The sequence below is a fragment of the Chiloscyllium plagiosum genome, unplaced genomic scaffold (assembly GCF_037043375.1).
Source record: "Chiloscyllium plagiosum isolate Xiang-an unplaced genomic scaffold, Cpla_swu_hap1 HiC_scaffold_25, whole genome shotgun sequence".
NCBI classification, from domain to species: domain Eukaryota; kingdom Metazoa; phylum Chordata; class Chondrichthyes; order Orectolobiformes; family Hemiscylliidae; genus Chiloscyllium; species Chiloscyllium plagiosum.
The window spans coordinates 39,158,047-39,164,240 of NW_028270163.1; the positions used below are offsets into that span (position 1 = coordinate 39,158,047).

The 6,194-nt window shown below is 44.2% G+C and overlaps 1 protein-coding gene across 2 annotated transcripts in view; it reads right to left on the reverse strand.

Moving 5' to 3' along the window:
- Positions 1-331, reverse strand: part of tbc1d16 (TBC1 domain family, member 16) — a 144,892-nt gene extending 144,561 nt beyond the window's left edge. For both annotated transcript variants that reach the window (XM_043714802.2, XM_043714800.2), the window contains exon 1: positions 8-331. The gene's annotated coding sequence lies outside the window, so the exon portion shown is untranslated. The remainder of the gene's footprint in view (positions 1-7) is intronic.
- Between the last annotated feature and the right edge of the window lie 5,863 nt (positions 332-6,194).

Here is a 6,194-nt window from a genome sequence, read left to right on the forward strand (position 1 = left end):
GCGTTACCCCGTTAAAGCTCAGTGTGGCTGACTCAAGGCACCTTCCAAAGGCTACATTAGGACTGAGTCGAGTGCAGCTGCAATCCAACCTTTCTTATCCTGCTGTTGTGGGACACGTTGAACCTGGAGAAGCACTGAGCAGGATAAGAAAAGGTTCCGGTTCATTGTGAGCGAGGCCGATCTTGGATCGGAAACCAGGAATGAAGCAGACCAGCCGCCTGAAGCCAAGTCACGACAATCCGGACAAGGCCGCCCGTCCCCAGGGAAACCGGGAGCCGCCACGAAACCCGCTTTATGGCAGCCAATTTGAAGACATTAATCAAAAAACATGTTTTCTTTTTATTGTGATTGTTGGGCCGACGCCAGTCGACCATTCATTCCCCCCCTTCATTCCCCCCCAAAGCAGTGATGGCTAGCGGGCCGGTCCACATCCCCTGGAGGGGTGTCAGTTTATCACCTGCTCGTCTCCCTCTATTGAATCCCAGTGCCCTCCAAACTTAAACACCCCTTCCTCAAAGAGTGGTACAACCCAACACGTGACCACGCCCGCGGCCGAGTTGTTGCTGTCGTTTCTTAGCAACAGAGAACATGGTGGACGGGGAGGTAACTCTGCACCACTTTCCTCATTTTTTTTAGATTAGATTACATTACAGTGTGGAAACAGGCCCTTCGGCCCAACAAGTCCACACTGACCCGCCGAAGCGCAACCCACCCATACCCCTACATTTACCCCTTACCTAACACTACTGGCAATTTAGCATGGCCAATTCACCTGACCTGCACATCTTTGGACTGTGGGAGGAAACCCACGCAGACACGGGGAGGAAGTGCAAACTCCACACAGTCAGTCGCCTGAGTCGGGAATTGAACCCAGGTCTCTGGCGCTGTGAGGCAGCAGTGCTAACCACTGTGCCCCTAGCCATAATACTTTTCATATTTAAACGCCAATCATGTCACTGTAATTCAGTGGACCGCGAAATGAGAAAACTCAAAGCAAGTTTGGTTCATGTTTCCATTCAATGATTGGCCGCTTTTACAGCGTCCACGAACAACTTGCATTCACATAAAATAAAGAACTGCGGATGCTGGAAATCTAAAACAAAAACAGAAATTGTTGGAGAAATATAGCAGGCCTGACTGCATCATCGGAGAGAAAGCAGAGTTAACATTTCAGGTCCAACGACCCCTCGAGAGTTTTTCCAGCAATTTCTGCTTTTGTTTCAAACTTGCATTCATATATGCATTTCCCAGACCAAGGATGATCACACTACAATATACAGCAAAGAAGGAGGACGCTTATCTAGGTAGATTTTTTCTGTACCAGTGTAACTAACAGCTGGTTTGGTTGAGGCCTGTTTTGATTAAGACATGTTTATTTGCCCAGCTCCTGACAGGTCAGTCTGCTATAACGCAACAGTTGCGTTCCTCTGCAAAATCGCGCTATGGAAAACTGTTACAGAAAATTAAACTGTAGAAGATCGTTAATAGATAATCACTATACCCGTTCAGTAGAAAGTTCGCATTATCCAAACAATGTGTTCTTGATTAGTAAGGGGATCAAAAATTACAGGGAGAAGGCAGGCGAATGGTATTGAGAAACATTGTCATGGTTGAATGAGAGCAGACTCGATGGCCTATTTTGCTCCGTATCTTATGGTCTTATCAGCAGAAAACTATTCCAAAGACCTGTTTTCTGGTCAGGCCACACTTCAAGATGATAGAAGCAGCGAAACAGACCGACAACTGGTCCATCTGGTGTTTATGTTTGTTCACACCCCTTTCCATCTATTCTCTTGTATATCTACAATTGTAAACCATTATTCCCTTCTTCACAGTATGCTTGTCTTGCTTCCCCTTAAGTGCACCTACACTGTGTGCTTCAACCACTACGAAGTTCAAAATCTCATTGTTCTCTGAGTAAACACGTTTTGGGTGTTGCCGTTATCTTATTATTGAAGGCTTCTCGTTATGCTATCCCCAGAAAAAGGAAATATTCTCTGTTGTTATGATCCCAATTGATGGTACATCCTAGAGTGAAACTTGACTTGACAGATCATAAATCTTATTTTTCCTTTTTGTGTTTCATGGTCAATTACTGAATGCATTCACAAGAGTCTGACAGTGCCATTTTAACAAAACAGTATGGAAATTGGTTGTATGCAAAAGAAAACAAACTATGTAACACAATATCTTCGAGGAGAAAGTGAGGACTGCAGATGCTGGAGATCAGAGCTGAAAATGTGTTGCTGGAAAAGCACAGCAGGTCAGGCAGCATCCAAAGAGCAGGAGAATCGATGTTTCGGGCATGAGCTCTTCTTCAGGAATGAGGAAAGTGTATCCAGCAGGCTAAGCTAAAAGGTAGGGAGGAGGGATTTGGGGAAGGGGCATTGGAAATGTGATAGGTGGAAGGAGGTCAAGGTGAGGGTGATAGGCCAGAGCGGGGGTGGGGGCGGAGAGGTCAGGAAGAAGATTGCAGGTTAGGAAGGTGGTGCTGACTTCGAGGAATTTGACTGAGACAAGGTGGAGGGAGGGGAAATGAGGAAACTGGAGAAATCTGAGTTCATCCCTTGTGGTTGGAGGGTTCCTAGGCGGAAGATGAGGCGCTCTTCCTCCAACCGTCGTGTTGCTATGGTCTGGCGATGGAGGAGTCCAAGGACCTGCATGTCCTTGGTGGGGTGGGAGGGGGAGTTGAAGTGTTGAGCCACGGGGTGGTTGGGTTGGTTGGTCCGGGTGTCCCAGAGGTGTTCTCTGAAACATTCCGCAAGTAGGCGGCCTGTCTCCCCAATATAGAGGAGGCCACATCAGGTGCAGTGGATACAATAAATGATGTGTGTGGAGGTGCAGGTGAATTTGTGGCGGATATGGAAGTATCCCTTGGGGCCTTGGAGGGAAGTAAGGGGGAGGTGTGGGCGCAAGTTTTGCATTTCTTGCGGTTGCAGGGGAAGGTGCCGGGAGTGGAGGTTGGGTTGGTGGGGTCCAGCAGGCTAAGATAAAAGGTAGGGAGGAGGGACTTGGGGGTGGGGCGTTGGAAATGTGATAGGTGGAAGGAGGTCAAGGTGAGGGTGATTGGCCGGAGTGGGGTTGGGGGGGAGAGGTGAGGAAGAAGATTGCAGGTTAGGAAGGCGGTGCTGACTTTGAGGGATTTGACTGAGACAAGGTGGGGGGAGGGGAAATGAGGAAACTGGAGAAATCTGAGTTCATCCCTTGTGGTTGGAGGGTTCCTAGGCGGAAGATGAGGCGCTCTTCCTCCAACCGTCGTGTTGCTATGGTCTGGCGATGGAGGAGTCCAAGGACATGCATGTCCTTGGTGGAGTGGGAGGGGGAGTTGAAGTGTTGAGCCACGGGGTGGTTGGGTTGGTTGGTCCGGGTGTCCCAGAGGTGTTCTCTGAAACGTTCCGCAAGTAGGCGGCCTGTCTCCCCAATATAGAGGAGGCCACATCGGGTGCAGCGGATGCAATAAATGATGTGTGTGGAGGTGCAGGTGAATTTGTGGCGGATATGGAAGGATCCCTTGGGGCCTTGGAGGGAAGTATGGGGGGAGGTGTGGGCACAAGTTTTGCATTTCTTGCGGTTGCAGGGGAAGGTGCCGGGAGTGGAGGTTCGAGTAACACATTTTCAGCTATGTAACACAATATATTTGATATGAAATTATTATAGATTTCAGAAAGAAAGGTTCAACCCTTTTTAACTTTTAAATGACTTTAAAGACATGCAAACCTCAGTGATGTCTTGTCTGTCCCATGCTAAAATCCTTGTTCACTTGGTGCATCTTTAATTCATTTTTTTGGCAAATTTCACTTGAAGCTAATTACTTTGGTTCATGTCTTTTCCTGAGACCCTTAACTGTTAATTCAGGCTAGGCAAAAGTGAGGACCGCAGATGCTGGAAACCAGAGTTTAGATCAGAGTGGCTTAATCAAGGGCTTTTGCCCGAAACGTCGATGTTCCTGCTTCTCGGATGCTGCCTGACTTGCTGTGCTTTTCCAGCACCACTCTGATCTAAACACTGTTAATTCAGGCTGTTAACTCAGCTCACTTACTACCAGAGTTCCTTAAACTCAGGATATTTTTCACAGCTGTGACTGCTAATAACAGTACCTCTGCTGGTAAGGATCCCTTTGACTGAACTAGTTTCTGTCTGAATAAACCTGCTGCTATGTTTCTCTCTCTTTTATAGTCTTTCTGAGTTGTAAACCTGAAGTCAGCAAGCACCTTATCAATTATTTGCCTAGGCAGCTTGGTAGTCATTTAGGTAAAATCACATTCATTCTTGAAAATAGTCTCTTTTGGTAACTGTTTAAAAATGACTTTCTGGCCTTTTAAAAAAATTCAGATATTAATGGAATAGAAAAGTAAAACCTATATTTCTTTGATTTAGTAGTAACAAAGTCACTATAATCCCACCAGACCATAGGGCTGCTTTGTGATTATAGAAAGATGATTGGTGGTGGTTTAATTGCAAATCACTTCTTTCAGGTGAGCGGAGAAGTTGAGAAGGAAAATCCTTCTTCGTAATTTTAGCCAGGGCAGGAAGTGAATCCACACTGTTGACATCAGAAACCAGCCCTCTAGCCAACTGAACAAGCTTTTAATCTATTCATTTGCTTATAAGATCATAAGACATAGGCACAAAACCTATCAGCCGTTCGGTCCATCGAATCTGCTCTGCCATTTGAGCATGGCTGATAGGTTTTTCAACCCCATTTTCTCACTTTCTCCCTGTAACCTTTGATCCTCTTGACAATCAAGAACTTATCTATCTCTGATTTAAATACAGGTTATTCTGCTAATAACGTGTTCCATCAGCGTGAATTGGCTGTAACGTAATTGACCAATTGTGGACATCTAAATGTAAATTCCTAGTCATGAAGTGAGTTATGGTTTGATATGGAGAAGTCAACATTATACCTGGTTCTACCATTCTAGAGGTATACTCATATTCAAAGACTGAGGAAGGAACTTAAAAATAATTTTCTTCCTTATTTATTCATGCTGTACATAGGAACTAATTGTACTCAAGCAGTATAATAATTAAAGTGGATAAACTTCTAAGATAATGATGGAACATAAAAGATTAGATGTGACACAATATCCAAAATGCCTTTTATCAAGAGGTGTATGACACATACACAGCAAAATATGAGACTTGAGTCCATTCATTCTTCTTTCCCCTATTTAATCTAGTATTTCTTCAGCATTCCTTAAACTTTTCACTTATTCTATAATTTTATGCTCAGGACGATGCATCTGTAATTACATTGTCTTTTCCAGCAATGTGAATAATCTTTACATTGAATTGTTGAAACAATCTAAGGAGTCTCACATTTCGAATTTTAAACTTTTTGATGAATACGAGCAGATTATGATCAGTGTAGATTTATGTTTCCTCAAGCTGCAGTTGTAACTCAAAAATAACCTCTGTGCATATTTCACCACTGGAGTATCTGGTCTAACCTGTATTTCTACTAAAACAAATGTCTGCTAGACCTTTGATCGTGTCTTCCTTCTTAGTTTTATCAGGCAATTCCACTCCCAGTTTATGTGCCAATGCAAGTAATCTGACTTTTGTAATCTCTTTCATCAGGGACAACTCTGCCATCTGCAGAAGTCTCCAGTAGCGTCCAGTGACATTACCTTTTTAGCAATTGGGAATTTGACATTTCTTTTAATTTATTATCTTTATTAATATCACACCGTTTTTTTGTTTCTGTTTCAGGATAATCCTGCAAGAAGAGTGAAGAAACAGCCCTGAGATGCAACCTGCCCAAATCCATTGTACGTTAAGTGTCCTGGTGACAGTATTGCAATGAAAGCCGGTGTGCTTCAGAATGCAACATTGAACTGTAGAATCGTGATATAAGTGGATTGGAGATGTGCCATAATGACACAATGAAGCTAATACATAAGATATCAATACTCATAGATGGTGGTGCATATAGTTGCTGCCCATGGTGTATGCCCTGAGATGTTAGTGCTTCATGTCCAAGGTGGATGCCTGGAGGAGCAAGTGGTGAGCTGGAACCATCAGGTAACTTCCAACTGCAGATTGATGAGTGAGAATAGGTAATAATCCTTTCTTGGGTCCTTGACACTCTGTCAGAGACTCATAGAGCCTATATTATCAGGTGAATATAATATGGCTGCAAATGGACATTTCACAACCCTACACTGAATGTCTACTCCATGATGCAGCCT